Consider the following 14,576-nt stretch of genomic DNA (forward strand, 5'->3'; position numbering starts at 1 on the left):
CTCTATTTGTTTATTTAGTCACTTCCATACCTCAGTCTCAGCCCAGCCCTTCCCAGAGCTACAGGAGCTGCTGAGTGAGGACAGGAACATCTTTCTGATGAAGCAGTGCTGGGAGCATGAGAGAGGGCTGTGTTTGTGAGCACAGAAAATCTTTGCTCGCTCTTTGGCTGCAGAGCAGAGGAGGCTGTTTGCTGCAGCCCTGCTCCCATCAGCTGCCGCTGCGATGTCAGCTATGTGCTGCTAATGTCCTCCAGCCCAGAGAAGTATCACATTTCTCTCACAGAGTTTGTCAGGCTTTGTCTGATTCAAGAATTAGATTTAACCCCTGCTTCAAGAACTGTCTGAGAGCTTATTACAACTGCATGTTAAGCATACAAGTTTTATTCCTACACTTCATTTAATGTATTTTTCTTTTTCTTTTTTTTCCCCTTCTTATTGCATTATCTGACTTTTGTTTAAAGTTCACCTCCTTGCCCAGCTTTTTCTGCATGCCAGCACAGTATCTAAATGATTTAGATTGCGGTGTGACACATATTGAAGATATTTAATCTCAAGCCAAGGATTGCTTTATAGCTCATCATTTTTGCTAGAATCATTGGGAACCCTAAAGAACTGTCTGAGTCTTAGGCCTGAAACACTGCTCAGCTCCTTTTTATGCTGCAGAAGATCTGCTTTCACCTGCACAACTGAAGTTCCCAAATGTTAAAACTCCTTTTTTCACTCCTATGAGAAGTAGAGCTTGTGTTAACGTTACACAGTTCAGACCTTCAGCTGGGCTACTGAGATGAGAGCATGAGGTGTGTGAGGAGTGGCTGAGGCCCCTGGGTTTGCACAGCGCACAGCAGAGGAGCTGAGGGAAGGCCTCACGGCGGCTGCAGCTCCTCACCAAGTGCCAGAGTTCAAGGGCACTGCTCTCAGACACAGGGTCTGGATTTGGGGTGATGCTGTGTGGAGCTGGGGCTTGGACTCAGTTATCCTTGTGGGTCCCTGCTGACTCAGGATATCCTATGTTTCTGTGACTCAATTCCTTGTTATTACCTGAACAGCATCCCTGAAGGCTGTGGGAGATGGGCAGTTGGTATCCCTGAGCAGGCAGAAGGCCTCTGACTAGGGCCCAAAGTCTTATTTACAACAGCCAAAGCAGTCCATGCTGATCCAAAACAGAGGTCATAAGTTGCTCTGATGTACCTCAGCGAAATAAGAAAAGCAGCCTTCATCATCAGTGCACTACCAGGCTTATGTGAAGACCAGAAGGGTCTGTGGCATTTTGCAGGCTGGCGAAGCCCACTGGCTGCAGGGGGTCTCTGGGCAAGGTCTGGCAGGTCAGAGATAACGAGATAACATAAAGCCAATATCAGACATTTACCTCTTAAAAAAGCACAAAAAAAATCCCACAGGAAAACTTGAGAAAAGACTGAGAACTGTTGAAGGTAATGGTTTAAATTCTGCCCTTATATAACTTGTTGAAGTCACCCAGTATGAATTAGGTCCAGCAAACTCATTCATTTGGTCATGCTATAAATAGTCTCCTCTCTCCAGCGGCATAAGTTGAGGGCTTAATAGTGGTTTGGCAGTTTCTAGTTCTTACAGAGAAAAACCTGAAGGGTTTGCCAGTTCTTGGCAAGGGAGGAGTAGAGGCGTGGTGAAACACCCTGCGACTCATTTCATCTGAGCACACAGTGACTTAATGCTTGAACTTAACCCCTCTGTGGGATTCTGTATGGCTGATTGTTCATAAAACATCATAAAACCTAAAGCTCAGCAGAGGCTGCCTGCCCCAGCAGCATGACTCAGCGCCAGAGCCTCCGCATCTCATGCTGGTGCTGTGACAGGACATAGGGCTCCAGGCACACCCTCACCGTGTGGCTTTTTCAGACTTGTGAGGAACAGGGGAAAGCACCCTGGATGTTTGACTGTCACTTATGACTTACTTTCCCTGCCCAGCTCTGTGTTGCAAACTGGCATTATAGAGTTAAAGAAGGCTATGCTGAAGTTACTTGAGAAGCCAGGCAGGAAAGGGGAAACAATAGCTTGGATAGAAAACATCCCCAGTCACAGATGACCAGGCTTAGAGGCGTGGGGAGGGTGTCCTGAGCTCCAGTCCCTGTGAAGGCAGGACAGATGTGGGGGAATGAAACCATGCAAGTACAAACCCCGCAGCAAGGCAGGGAGCAGTGGAGGGCTGCCGGGCTGTGGTGGTGAGGTGAGATGCTGTCAGCCTGGGGAGGCTGTGATGGAGACAGAGGTGTCGGCTGTGAGCAATGCTGGCTGCTCCTGTGGCTTCTGAGGATGAGTGAATGGGATCTGCCAGGTCTGGGAACACATTGGATGCATTTAGGTAAGGGAAAATGGAGAAGTATATGTGTGCCTGGAGGGAGGGGTGGGATGGAGGGGAGGGTTACACCTTGGCTGTGTCGCCCTTTGATTTTGGTAAGGATGAGTAAAAGAGATTTCTTCTGTGATAGCTGCATCTGATTCATAGCAACCAACTGCTGTCACTGGCACCTGGCAGAAAGCAAACCTTTTTCTGGGAGAGATGAAGTGGCTGCAGTTGGTTGCAGCATAGCGTAAGCCTTGGCAAACCCCTCAGGAGAGGAGGGACACAAACTATTCTACTCTCTGTCCAAAAAGCAGGACAGTATATGTGGCCTAGCAGTCACAACAGGTCCGAGTTCTGATTTTTTGCTTGCTGTCATCAGTCTTTAGTTCAAAAATCATACCAACACATCAGAGCCATCCATGTCCCTGCTGTGGGTCTCCTCTGCTTGGAGGGCAGTTGGCTGGCTCCAGCTGTAGACCTGCTTCAGGTCCCTGTATGCAAAGCCAGCATGCACATGGGGCTGTGCCTCTGCTGTGTTGCATGGAGAGGCTGCAGGGCTGATGCTCCTTCCAGCCACAGCCACAGGGACTGCTAGTTCAACTAGCATCACCTTGCCACCAGCCCCTTCCTTTCAGAAGCATACCCCACTCAAACAAGGGAGGAATACAATAAAATCATGAAACCTTTTCCTAGCCCCGATCTGACCCTCCCCTGAAGCAGCTCCATGCCATTGCATTATGTCCTGTCGCTGTCACCAGGGAGCAGAGATCAGCACTGCCCCTCTGCTCTCTGTGAGGAGCTGTAGGTATCCAGACCTGTAGATGATCAAATGAGGAGGAAGAAACTTCTCAAGATGCTCCTTATATACTCTTACATAGGAAAACTCCTTTGTGTACTGGTAAAGACCAGGTGATGTACATAAAAGGTGGCTCTGGTGGCACAAAGGGAATGATTTAGTATTGGGACTCCACAGGTCAAGTTGATGGTTACACCTGGTGATCTTGAAGCTCTGTTCCAGCCTAGATGACTCCATGATTCTCCTGGCTCCTTCATGCTTTCAAACATAATGTACCACTGAGTTTCAGCCCTCCTGTTCTTTTGCCCTAGGATTCTGCAATGCCCAAGCAAGACATTGTCACAGTCATCCAGTATGCAGATCCCTGTGTATCCTGGGCACCTTTACAAGAGCACTGGAAACAGGATTCACCAGCTTCTCAGCTGGCCCTGATTTTGCTTGCAGCCTCCTGCCTGCTGTGGATACTCTATGATAACCCATATTCCATGTGAGGCAGTGCACAAAGAGCAGGTCTTCCCCAAAGACAGCATCATACGTGGTGTAGTCCTTGGCCAGGCATTTCCACCTCATGCTTAAAGTTCTTCACTGTGTAAAACCATTAAGAGAGAGGTATTTTCCTTTCATAAAGCGTTCTGAGATGCCTCAACATATGACTTTTCTCATTTTCATTTGTTGTGCAGTCACCTTTTTCCTTCCTTCCTTCCTTCCTTCCTTCCTTCCTTCCTTCCTTCCTTCCTTCCTTCCTTCCTTCCTTCCTTCCTTCCTTCCTTCCTTCCTTCCTTCCTTCCTTCCTTCCTTCCTTCCTTCCTTCCTTCCTTCCTTCCTTCCTTCCTTCCTTCCTTCCTTCCTTCCTTCCTTCCTTCCTTCCTTCCTTCCTTCCTTCCTTCCTTCCTTCCTTCCTTCCTTCCTTCCTTCCTTCCTTCCTTCCTTCCTTCCTTCCTTCCTTCCTTCCTTCCTTCCTTCCTTCCTTCCTTCCTTCCTTCCTTCCTTCCTTCCTTCCTTCCTTCCTTCCTTCCTTCCTTCCTTCCTTCCTTCCTTCCTTCCTTCCTTCCTTCCTTCCTTCCTTCCTTCCTTCCTTCCTTCCTTCCTTCCTTCCTTCCTTTTTAAAGAAGGGGTTGGATGTTGTTAACTAACAAGTGTGTTAAATATTTCAGCAAGAAAAGTGGTTTAACAGGCACTCCTGGTTTCATGCACTATTTACTTGTGATAGCTTAGGTGAAAAGTGTTGTTTGAAGGAAAAATGTGATGTATGTTTACCAAGACTGAACTTCTCTCAGCCCAAATGACTGCATTTATTTGGTTATGGCCTTCATCAGGAGAGCAGCAAGATTATCTCTTCATTTGGTTTTTATATAGCAGGGGTTTTGGAACTAGATGATCCTAAAGGTCCCTTCCAATCCAAACCATTCTATGATTCTGTGATATCAATGATGACAAATCAGGTCCTCAGACTTTAAGGGCTGCCTGGCACTGTTCTGCAGAAGTTGTGCTGTTAAATATTTCTATAATAGCCACATTTTTGTATGTACAATTAAATGTTGCTACACAGACAGACCCTTGAATGTGGAATGAAACCTGGTTCTCCCAGAGACAGTGCTGAACTTCATGAACATGTAAGATCAGATTCTCCTCTGGAGCAAATTGCATTTGTTACATTAACTTCATCATGCCTGTAATTGATATGTCCATATGGAAGTTAATAGTAGTTTGGGCTGTGCTTCGACGTAAGTTTTTCTACTTAGATACGGAGCTCAGCCCATAGGAATATAGATGACAGGATGTGATTTGTAGTTTGATACAATGCCAACGCGCTCGTGAGCCTGACGCAATGTGCTTGTGATGGGGGACAGCTGATTTGGGGATTGAAAATGAGCTGTTAGAGGAGATGTCATCAAACCAGCCTTAGCCTACATGGCTAACTTCTAACCTCTGATTCAGCGGGAAGAGGCAATCTCTCTTCTCTTGTATTTTAGTTTATAAAATAATTGCATTAGTGTAATAATTAGTGGGGGGAAAAAAAGAAAGAAAAAGCAATCTGTTTCTATAGTCTTTCTCAACTGTAAATCAAATTTTGGGAATATTACAGTGCTATAAGAGAGGAAATGTTTCTTAATATCCAACCTGAGCCTCCCCTGCTGCAACTTAAGGTGATTCCTCTTGTCCTATCACAGTTACCTGGGAGCAGAGGCCAAACCCCACCTATTCAAACACAGTGGGCTTATTCACCTCTCCCACATTGCAGCACAGATCAGAATCAGGTCACATCTGCATGGGAAGCCAGAGTGCCGCAATTACAGATCTGTTGCTGCAGTTTCACTGGTGCAATTTCCCATGTCAATCTTATTACAGGATATAGAGTGGTGTTTTTTTTCAGCTTAGACTATCTCTTCAGAAACAACTGTGCTGTAAATGGCCTCTACTCATACTGGAAGAGAAATGTTCCCATGGGGAATAAGGTTGCCAGCATGATTACCTTCACACCTTCCTTTATCCTGGCATAATTCCCCTCATCTGGGCTTTGTGTCAGCTTTGAGGCAGCTTTAGTCTTTCTTTCAGCATGTTTAAACCTCTGTTGGGAGCCTGCTGCTGACGAGCTGCCCCAGCAGAGTCCTACAGCTGGCACTGCAGCACCAATGTCCTTCCTGCTGTTGCATCATGGAAGGCAAAAGCCAAAAGCTTCTGGTGTTATCACATCCCTTGGATCTCAAGGCAGTTGACAGTCTCCAGTGAATGTTGTTCCTTCCAGTTTTTCATCCTTTATTGATATCTTTCACTTCCCAGCCCTGGCTCACCACATTAAGTCATCACCTCAGTGTACTAGGGGATCTTCTCCCATGTTTGGGTTTGTTTTATCAGTGCTGATTTCTACAGGACATGACTGTGTGCTCAGAGCTTGCTCAGTTCCCTGCACAAAGCTGAGGACGGCCAAAAAGCCACGGGCCTGCGGTATCCCATTCTGGATGCTGGAGACATTTCTCCTGCTCATTGGTCATGTCTTGCTGCACCTCAGAAACCAGAACGTCCCCTCTCCATTTCCTAATCTGACTGGCAAAAAGATGTGCTATTTCCAGGTACAAGAGTCAGCAGTTTCTGAGCCAGGAAGGCTTTTCTCCAGCAAATCCACCCCAGCTGCAGGAAACAGCTCACTATTGTCAGCCCTCATATTGTGAGTTGGTGCTCTCTTACTCTGCTTGAAGGCAAATTGAAATAAAAAGGGTATTTTTCACGTGGTTATTAAATACATACCTTCCTGGTGTTAATCCATTCCTGGTATATATATTCTGATACATGTCTACTGGTACATGCACCATACTTCCTTCAGGTTTCTTATGCCACAAGATACCTTTCCAGCTTGTACACACCACACAACCAAGGCAGCTTCTGTGGTCAAACTTGTGCTCTTTTCTCAGCCTTCAGCAATGCTAACATTCTGTAAGAACTAAAATCCTGCAATATAAGTCTGTAAATGGAGCCCAAAGGTCTTGATCCATAGTGCAGGGACAGGAATTCACCTGAAGACTGAGCATGTTACACTCCTTCTGGAGAGGGGCAGCTCAGCTGGTGGGTATCAGTTGCATGTGCAAGAGATAGGGATTGCAAATGGAATGTGAATAGATGTACCTTTCCCTACAATTTGCATCCATTCCCTTTCCCTTGAGGGATCCTTATGCACTAGACTTGTTTCCTCAGTACTTTTTAATCTCTGTTGACCTGATATGCTTGGCATGCAGAGGTGATGCTGCTGATGTGAGTCACTCCTGTGGGATGAGGCAGTGCTGCTGACGGGTTCCCCACTCTGCATGGGCACCACCACATGCAGCAGCAGCAGCAGAAGGGTGGTACAGTGGCACTGCAAGAACTGCCTGCATGGACAAGCTCTGGACTCCTCTGCTTTGGACTCAGACTGCTGGGTTCAGGTTTTTCACAGCTTACTGCTGAGTTACGTTGCTGCAATCGAGTTTCCCATGGGTGGGGTGCTGTCTGCCTGTGCTGCTCCAATTTAAGATCAATTCCTACTTGCTCTCCCAAAGATAGCAAAAGCAACCATTAAGATCTAAAATGAGTTTTTCAGAAATTTTCCATCACTGCCAACAGTAATTTATCTCTGTGAGCATTGCCACTATTGCATCCCTCATGCTGCTGAGCTCCCAATTGCCAGTGGTACTTTCAAAAGACATTGATTTGACAGCAAGTTGTGTGTATGCATATTTCCACAGACATACGTCTTCAGTGCACAAACAAGGTAGGAGATGTCTTGAAGACTCTTTGAATGAGGTAGGTAGTGTCTTGGATTCAGTGGAGATCCAGTTATGAGGTGCAAGCTTTCTACAGAATAGCCCTATTCTTCCCCAACCATTCAGGCATCACCAAATATATTTTATTACAGAAGATGAAGCAGCACTCACTAACCTATAACCTTGTGATTTAAGTGGAGAAGTGCCTTGTGAAATGCCAGATCTAGCTCTGAAACAGAAATACCTCCATTCAGCTGGGAGCAGTGTTGCTGCTGCCTGAAATCTTCAGCTTTTTTACGCATGCCGTGACATTTCCCTCCCTCTGATGGCGTTAATCCTACTCCAGCATTGCCTTGGCTTGTTGCTGGGATGCTCTTCTGCTCAGATTTTTGCTACATTTAAATAAATGAAGACTTCGTGGTAAGCAAAATCTGCCATTTGGGTGTTGGGTTTGTGGTTTTTTTCTGCGTGGTTTATCTCAAATTCCAGAGCCACTTTTCTCCTTCTCTCTTTTGTGCATTCCTTTCCCCGTAGCGCGAGCCCATCTGCATTTAGTCGGATGAGTGGGAACTGTGGGCACGCAGCAGTACATGATCCCCTAATTACATAATTAAATTGCCATAATGTATATGACTTAGGAATAGGTCTGAACAAGTTGCTATGAATCATGCATTTTTCTGAAACTGCCCTATTTAGCTTTTATTAATCATTTCACTGTTCCTACGTTGTGAAGGAAAGCTTCCCCTTGCTTTAAAGACAATGAAAATGTAAGGGTGAAACACATTCTGACCTCAGATATTCCCATGGAAAAGGAGCGCAAGATAAACCACACCATGTGCAGCTGAGATCAGAGTCTGGCAAATTGTCTCTGTATCCCGTGATAATAAAATGTTTGTAGAGTCCTGAACTATCACCATTAGCAAGCAAGTGGATAGGCACTGTTTTAATTCAATATTCCATTTCTTTTCTTTTTAAATGGATCTTCAGAGGTAGTGGTTTTTAAAAGTAAAAACAATACTTAAATCTGTCGGTGTCTTCTCCTACCTGAGGCTATTTGACACCTTCTTGTCTCTAGTATGATCCTGCTCTGAGCAAAACCAGTTTTGTCCTCATCAGGAGGTATGTCTGATTGGAGAGCAAGGATCCTGCCAAAAATATGGTAGAACTTTGGCTACAAAGAAAGACAAGTCAGCGGCAAAGGGAAAAAAGGTCAAAGTTGGCTTATTTCTTCTGTGCAAATCTTTGTCTTCACTGGAGTTAATTTATCTCTCATCAAGTAACTCCGAGCAGAGCTTGGAACTCAAGTGTCTGGGCTTCTCCATCCTGGTCCAAGTTTACAATGAGTAAAAGAGATGGCCATCTTGCTGCATCTGGGGAGCAGACATGAGTCAAAAGTGACACATCCTTCCAGATTAAAGAAATCTGCCTGGGAACAAGCCACGTTACTGCGCAGGCAGCACTTGGCACGTCAGCATCTTGCTGTCCTCATCCTGGGAGCTGCCTTGTCCTGGCCACCACTGGCAATACCTCCCCTGTGCCTCAGTACTGTATGAAGGAACTGCAGGGACAGTCCTGCCCTGCAGAGGGGCAAAGTCCTGAATGCACATTTTGACGAGCTTTTCCCACATTGCAGCATGGAGTCCGCATGAAATGAATAACAGATGCTGTGTGATTTCTTCTGGTTTTAACAAGCAGAGAGAAGCAGTGGTTTGGAAGGGAAGGGGAGGGAGCTGTTGTTATGCGGATTAACACAATTGCATTCGTACATGTAGGGATTTTCTTGGCACGGTCTGTGATTGTTCTGCAGCTTTTCTTAATCGACTGGAAGATTCATCAATGTCAGATCTAGTTCCTTTTTAGTATGGGCATCTCGCATGAGTTCACTTTCAGTTCTGGGCTCCTCAGTTCAGCAAACACAGGGAACTTCTGGAGAGAGCCCAGTGAAGGGGCATAAAAAGCTGAGGGCCTGGAGCCTGTCTCCTGAGGAAAGGCTGAGAGACCTGGGACTGTACACCACGGGGAAGAGAAAGCTGAGGGGGATCTTATCAGTGCCTATAAATATCTAAAGGGAGCCAAGTGGAGGAGGCCGGGCTCTTTTCAGTGGTTCCCTGTGACGGAATGAGGGGCAATGGGCCCACAGTGGAACTCAGGAAGTTCACTATGATCATGAGGAAGAACTGCTTTACTGTGAGGTGATGGAACACTGGGACTGCATGTCACTCGTAACAGTCTGCACCAGCAGAGGACAACCACTGTTTCATAGTGTTTTACCTCCCTTTGCCTCACTCTGCTCACACCCACTGTTTGGTCTCTGTAAATGTTCAGCAAGCATCAGTGAATGTCAGTAGGTGCAATTTTTCTTCTGTATGGAGGCATTCAGTCACACACCTTTACTTCGTGCACTCTTCCATGTCAGACAGCATTATGTCAAAGTGCCCCTCTGCCGCCATCTGTCACACAGCAACAACATGGAATGGGATATTGGTGGGAAGGTTCAACCTGTACTGCCATCCCACTTTTGCTGTGATTACCACTTCAGGTTTCTCCCTGAGAAGCCAGCTATGAACTCTCAGGATGGTATCTTCAACACTTTTTTGCAGGATAAGGATTGATTTCCATCTCATATGAAAGCCCCCAAGTTAGCCCTCACTTTAGAGCAAGAAGTACTGAGCAGAGAGGTCATACTTCCTTTTTCATTTTCTTTTGTATGGATGAAGGGCACTCAGTAGTGTGGCATGTCCTCTATTATAGCACAAAACCCCTCCATAACTTCTTCTTGGAGGAGGATGCTTCAGCATTTCTCTTGGGTCTGTGCAGCTTCCAGAGAGGCTGGAAATGAGAAGAAATGGCAGAAAATAAGAGCTAACACTCTTGTTACCATGTAATTTTCAATTTTTGGAGCGTTGGGTTGCCTCCTGATAGGAAGATTCAAACAAGATGTGCAAGGAGGTGCTGCTGAAAATGTATGGCACGAGGCTCAGTGCCCAAATCCTGATGTCAGAGGATTACTCTGAAATGCAGCACCTGGTTCCTGCAGTCTGTAGCAGAAGAGCCAAGCAGCCAGCCTGAGTCTCCAGCATCAGAGAGCTCCAAACCTCAGAAATCTGAAGTCAGAATTACACTAATTCAAAAGGGATTTAGTCCACAATTTATTCCAGCCAATCGTTTCTTTAATTATTTTAAAGTATGTCTTTCTATTTCTGTCACTACTGAGCAACCAAAACAAATCAATTTGTGTGCTCGATTCAATAATTTCCCATTGAATCAAATTAGTTTTTAGCACAAATCTCATTTTTAACTCCCAGCACAGCTCAAACACCTGCCTTGGTAACAGTAATGGTTCCTTTTGCTTCATATGCACAGATGTCCTGGAATGAAAAAAGGATAAGGATTTGGGGAAACTTATCTTGTAGGTTCAAATAAAAGTAACTCGTGAAAACATTTGTGAGGCACTGGCACAGGCTGCCCAGAGAGGTGGTGGATTCCTCGTCCCTGGGGGCACTCAGGGTCAGGCTGGATGTGGCACTGAGCCCCTGATGGAGCTGTGGGTGTCCCTGCTCATCTCAGGGCTGTTGGACTAGATGGCTTTCAAGGCTTCACAGAATCACAGAATGACCCGGGTTGGAAGGGACCTCAAGGATCATGTAGTTCCAACCCCCCTGCCTGGCAGGGCCACCAAACATACACCTTTACTAAATCAGGTTGCCCAGGGCCCCGTCCAACCTGGTCTTGAACACCTCCAAGGACGGGGCATCCACAACCTCCCTGGGCAGCCTGTTCCAGGGCCTAACCACTCTCCTAGTGAAGAACTTCCCTCTAACATCCAACCTAAATCTACCCTCTTTCAACTTAAATCCATTTCCCCTTGTCCTGGTATTATCAGCCCTTTTGAAGAGTTTACTCCCCTCCTGTTTATAGGTTCCCTTCAGATACTGAAAGGCCGTAATGAGGTCACCCTGCAGCCTTCTTTTATCCAGGCTGAACAAGCCCAACTCCCTCAGCCTGTCCTCATAGGGGAGGTGCTCCAGCCCCCTGATCATCTTCATCGCCCTCCTCTGGACCCTTTCCAACAGCTCCACGTCTTTCTTGTACTGAGGGCTCCAAACCTGGACACAGTACTTCTGTAATGGTTTTCCTTGCTTGGTGTGGTAGCAAGGATGATGCACTGAGGTGGGAAATATCTATAAGTAAAAGGGCTGTTCATAAAGATGTCAGCAAGTTCAGCAAATCCCCAGGCTCCTGTACTGGACACTTGCTAGCACTCTGCTGTCCCTGGAAGCCCTCTGCGAGGTCTGTCACTGCTCTGCTGCACTGCCACACAGGAGGGAGGATGGCTGTTTTGCTTGGATGCAAAAAGAGAGAAGTCTCATTAAATCTGCTACCTGAGCAGCAAGCCTGCTGCTTGCTGAAACCTCACATATGCGACCGGCTCAGCCGCACAAGAGGCAGGGATGGACGAAATCCAGGCTAAGGGATAACTTATGCTACAGGAAAACAAAAGGAAAGGAAAAAGATTACTTCCGTGCAAACTCCTGCTAGGTATAAGACAGATGGTTTGCAGGGCCAAGAGCCAATAGTTATTGAGTGCTGGCCAGCAGTTGCAAGAAATCATATTTATTTAGTCTTTAAAAAAGTAATAGAAGTAAACTCAACAGTGTTCTTATTCTTGTTGCTCTAGTCATGATGTGAGGGTCTAAGAGGAGAAGGCAGCAGAGGAGCTCACATCCCTTCAACCACTGGTCATTCAGGCATCCCACTGCCTATGGCTGAACCCTACAGGAGTGGCTGGGGAGGACGTTCTGCTTATTGCTGTTCACTCCGGGCTCAGGCAATGACCCAAGTTGCTCCCAAGAGCAGGGATCTCTACAAGCACAGGTTCCATGGAGGCTGTGGCCGTGTTTCTGCAACTGCACTCAATGCTCAGTGCTAAATCGAGGCTGGCTGAGATTGGAAGAGACCACTGGAGGTTACCTGATCCAAAGTGCTGACCTGCTCTTGTGTAAGCACCATTTGTGTCATAACATCCTCACCAAACTGTGCAAGGCGTGATAAGGCCCTTAAGCCTGTGTTTGCATACCAGGATTAAAAAAAACATGGATATGAAATCTATTCATCTCATGCTGTTAATCTTTTTAAAGTGTTGCCATATGCAATCTGAAACACTGGTCTGGCACAGCACCGTACCACAACCAAGGATTGCCTGGGGGCAAGGTGACAAGGCAAGCAAGTGGTAGCACATGCAACAGAGGGGGCTGCTTTGTGTGGAGGTGTCTCCTACCTACAACATAGGCATAGACCTGCAGACAGTCACACCTGGATACAGCTGTCAGTCCTTCAGCTCTTTCAGAGAGGTCTGGTTATGTGATCCAGCCATGTTGATATTTATAATCCTTAGCTCCAAGTCACAGAATTTCCTCAAAGCAAACTACCTAAGGATGGAATTAGGATAGGCCAGAGAGTCAAAGCTGTTAGCTTGCAGGGTTTTAATTACTTCTTTGTTTAGTACAGTGAAAGATATTTTGTAAATGTTATTTAAGAGAAAACCCCCTTTAAGCAGCTATCTGTATTCACGTGCATTTTGTGGTCTCAGGTGAGGAGAGAGCAGCAGGCACCTCCTGCTCCACATGCAGATAAAAGAACTGAAGTTTTGGAGATGGGAGTGACAAGAACTGCAACCTACAGCCACAGCTGGAGCACAGGAGCTGGCCAAGGATGCTGCAGAGAAAATTGTTCCTAAATTCAAAGGGCAATATTCAAAATTCACTGTATTGAATTGAGAGATTCCAGCATGCCAGGCTTCCACATTATTCATATTCCCTTGGTTTTTTTTTTTATATATAGAAACCCAAGAGCAGCTCTAGCAAACAAGATGTCCCTGGCACCATGCTGACCCTTGCAATGGTAAGACTAAGCAAATCTATACCCTTGTGATCTAGTTATAAGCTGGATAATTAGTTCCTGCTAAAGAGTTCAACACAAGGGAAGTAGGGCTCCCTGTGTCCTTCTGGCACAATGCGGATGTTGTCTACTCAGCCCCACTATAACATTTCCAATTCTTTTAGCCCAGTTAAAAACATGAGGCGCTGAAGGCAGATTCCAGCCATAACCCAGTCCAGCCACAGTGAATCTCAGGCAGCTTGCTCATAAAACTGCAGTTCAGAGGAAGGAAGGGCTCAGTCCCATTCTGTTACATCAACATGGAACAAGCAATCCAACAACCTGTAGGCAAGGGGTCCTACCAAGTCTCATCCATAGAAACCCTTGTGATGGAAGGAAGAATCCACGCCGCCTCCTCTTCAGAATGAAGATATGGTTGTGGTGTGCCAGTTAAAGAGTTGATGGTTTGCAAATGAGTTGGGAACATGAAAAGCCTGGTGTTAAAGTACTGCCTTAAGAAGTCATTCCTCTTGCTCCTGGTGCAGAGTGACTGTGGTGTGCCACTGGGAGGCCGAGGTGCCTCAACGTGCAAATAAGGATCACTCATATAAATAGTATTTATGTTTCTTTGCACATAGTTTTAAATAAACTGCATTGAGATTACCGGTCCTTCCTACAGTTGCTTAGTTTGGGGGCTGTTTTTCCTCTTTTATAATCATTTCATGATAGTTAAGTACATGAAAGGCCTTAAAGCTTAGGCCAAGCTCCAAAGACACTGCAAATCTAAATGGAGTTTGATGGATACTTTGATGAAGTTTAATGATAAGCAGTAACTACTGTGAATAAATCAGGAGAATTTATATTGAGTTTAGTATAGGACCTAATCAGAAGATCCACAGTTTTCCTCTCTGTCCTGCTCGCACTGAATTGGATGAGGATCCTGGCAACGCCTTTGTGTCAGTTTGAACTTTCCAGCTCCCACTGGTACCAATTTACATAGCAGAAAGCAATTCCTTTGTATTAAAAGGGACATTAAGGCGGTGTTGCTGAAATTGTTCTGTGCACTAAAATCTATGTAATTTGTTACTCTTGAGCAATTCCACTCAGCTTCCATTACTACAGACTGACAGCAACAAACCATTCTATCTTCCAGGCCTGTCAAATCAAGTATTTTTTAGAGCACTCTTATAACCTCATTTCTGAAAGTGACTGTGACAAACAGGAGGCTGCATTAGCCTCCGTGTCAATAGCAATCTGATTTTCTTCTCAGAAATTTCATTAGCCAAAAATAGATTAGAAAGTGACATGTGTACAGCATAAGAAGTTCAAAACCACTGAGAAATTAAAT

General features: G+C 45.7%; 1 long non-coding RNA gene across 3 annotated transcripts in view; it reads left to right on the plus strand.

Moving 5' to 3' along the window:
* The first annotated feature begins 1,989 nt into the window (after window positions 1-1,989).
* Window positions 1,990-14,576, plus strand: part of LOC107312234 (uncharacterized) — a 39,536-nt gene continuing 26,949 nt past the window's right edge. The window contains exons 1-3 of one of the 3 annotated variants that reach the window (XR_014944925.1): window positions 2,051-2,338; window positions 13,193-13,252; window positions 13,414-13,886. This is a non-coding gene — a long non-coding RNA (uncharacterized LOC107312234). Of the gene's footprint in view, window positions 2,339-13,192; window positions 13,253-13,413; window positions 13,887-14,576 lie in introns of those variants that run through there. The other 2 variants (XR_014944926.1, XR_001554441.3) reach the window with 2 other exon arrangements.

Source organism: Coturnix japonica, chromosome 3, assembly GCF_054131305.1.
Source record: "Coturnix japonica strain WE chromosome 3, WE-NBRP24, whole genome shotgun sequence".
Classification (NCBI taxonomy): Eukaryota; Metazoa; Chordata; class Aves; order Galliformes; family Phasianidae; genus Coturnix; species Coturnix japonica.